The sequence below is a fragment of the Triticum aestivum genome, chromosome 6A (assembly GCF_018294505.1).
Source record: "Triticum aestivum cultivar Chinese Spring chromosome 6A, IWGSC CS RefSeq v2.1, whole genome shotgun sequence".
Taxonomy (NCBI): Eukaryota; Viridiplantae; Streptophyta; class Magnoliopsida; order Poales; family Poaceae; genus Triticum; species Triticum aestivum.
Window position 1 is genome coordinate 401,477,128 of NC_057809.1, and position 2,831 is coordinate 401,479,958.

The window sequence follows — 2,831 nt, forward strand, 5'->3', positions numbered from 1 at the left end:
TCTATGATGTCTCTTACTGATGTGCCCTTTTGGGGTTATGCATTAGAGACAGCTGCATTCACCTTAAATAGGGCACCATCTAAATCTGTTGAGATGACACCGTATGAACTATGGTTTGGCAAGAAACCTAAGCTGTCATTTCTTCAAGTTTGGGGATGTGACACTTATGTCAAAAGTCTTTAGCCTGATAAGCTCGAACCCAAAGCAGAGAAGTGTGTCTTCATAGGGTACCCTAAAGAAACTATTGGGTATACCGTCTACCACAGATCTGAAGGTAAGATCTTTGTTGCTAAGAATGGCTTCTTTCTAGAGAAGGAGGTAGCCAGGACTGATCCTGGCCGTCCTTGCAACACGTAGGATTGCGAAGGACGATTGACCCATGACCCCTTCGCATTTAGGATGTAGACCGACGTGATGTCCTCTCTCTTGAGCCTAGGTAGGACTAGGGTGTGTTGATCGGCCGAGGCCGGTCATGACCTGATGGTGTGTCCGGCCGGAGTTGATCAAGCATGTTGGGTAAGTTGGTGCACCCCTACAGGGAAGTATATCTATTCGAATAGTCGTGTTCGCGATAATAGATGCTCAGAGTTGTGTCCCGATCAATACAACTAGAACTGGATGGTGAGGCGTGATAAATGGATATGATGGCTCTGGGATTGCTTTCTTGCAGGGAGTCGAGAAAGTGATCTCTGGGCATTGTTACAACATACTTACTACTATTATAATATGATATACTCTTATCTCTTATGATGTTGCAAGATGCTTGAAGATGCTAGTCTTCGATAGGCCAGGTTTTCCCCTTCTCATCTGGCATTCTGCAGTCCCCCCCCCCTTTCCCATACCCGATTGTTGCGATCAGATGACGGATCCCATGAGCTAGATGCCCTAGAGGCAGTAATAAAATGGTTTTTATTATATTTCCTTAATCATGAGAAAGGTTTATTATTCATGGTAGAACTATATTGACCGGGAACTTAAATACATGTGTGGATACATAAACAAACATCGTGTCCCTAGTGAGCCTCTACTAGACTAGCTCATTGATCAAAGATGGTTAAGGTTTCCTAACCATAGACATGAGCTATCATTTCATAACATGATCACATCATTAGGAGAATGATGTGATGGACAAGACCCCACTGTTAGCATAGCATATGATCGTTCACTTTATTGCTCCTACTTCCTTAATGTCTAATACATGTTTCTTCGACCATGAGATCGTGCAACTCCCGGACTCTGGAGGAATGCCTTGTTGGGGAACGCAGTATTTCAAAAAATTCCCTACGATCACGCAAGATCTATCTAGGAGATGCATATCAACGAGAGGGGAAGAGTATGTCTATGTACCCTCGTAGACCGAAAGCGGAAGCGTTATGAAACGCGGTTGATGTAGTCGAACGTCTTCACGATCCAACCAATCAAGTACCGAACGCACAAAACCTCCACGATCTGCACATGTTCAGCTCAGTGACGTCCCTCGTACTCTTGATCCAGTTGAGGCCAAGGGGGAGTTTTGTCAGCACGACGGCATGATGACGGTGACGATGAAGTTACTAACGCAGGGCTTCGCCTAAGCACTACAACGATATGACCAAGGTGGAATTCTATGGAGGGGGCACCGCACACGGCTAAACAATCAACTTGTGCGTCTATGGGGTGCCCCCCTCCCCCGTATATAAAGGAGTGGAGGAGGGGAGGGCCGGCCCTCTCATGGTGCGCCCAAGGGGGTGAGTCCTACTCCCAGTAGGAGTAGGTTTCCCCCTTCCCTAGTTGGAGTAGGAGAAGAAGGAAGAGGGAGAGGGAGAGAAGGAAAGGGGGCCGAGCCCCCTCCCAATTCGGATTGGGCTTGGGGGGGCGCCCCCACTGTTGGTGTCAAAACCGGCGGATCTCGGGTAGGGGGTCTGGAACTGTGCGTCTAAGGCGGATGGTAACAGGAGGCAGGGGACATGATGTTTACCCAGGTTCGGGCCCTCTTGATGGAGGTAAAACCCTACGTCCTGCTTGATTATTCTTGATGATATGAGTATTAGAAGAGTTGATCTACCACGAGATCAGAGAGGCTAAACCCTAGAAGCTAGCCTATGGTATGATTGTATGTTGTCCTACGGACTAAAACCCTCTGGTTTATATAGACACCGGAGGGGGCTAGGGTTACACAAGGTCGGTTACAAAGGAGGAGATATACATATCCGTATTGCCTAGCTTGCCTTCCACGCCAAGTAGAGTCCCATCCGGACATGGGACGAAGTCTTCAATCTTGTATCTTAATAGTGCAACAGTCCGGCCAAAGGATATAGTCCGTGTTGGGGAACGTAGTAATTTCAAAAAAATTCCTACGCACACGCAAGATCATGGTGATGCATAGCAACGAGACGGGAGAGTGTGATCTACGTACCCTTGTAGACCGACAGCGGAAGCGTTAGCACAACGCGGTTGATGTAGTCGTACATCTTCACGGCCCGACCGATCAAGCACCGAAACTACGGCACCTCCGAGTTTTAGCACACGTTCAGCTCAATGACGATCCTCGGACTCCAATCCAGCAAAGTTTCGGGGAAGAGTTCCGTCAGCACGACGGCGTGGTGACGATCTTGATGTTCTACCGTCGCAGGGCTTCGCCTAAGCACCGCTACAATATTATCGAGGATTATGGTGGAAGGGGGCACCGCACACGCCTAAGAGTATGATCACGTGGATCAACTTGTGTGTCTAGGGTGCCCCCTGCCCCCGTATATAAAGGATCAAGGGGAGAAGGCCGGCCCTAGGAGGGACGCGCCAGGGAGTAGGATTCCTACTCCTAGTTGGAGTAGGTTTCCTCCTTTCCTAGTCCA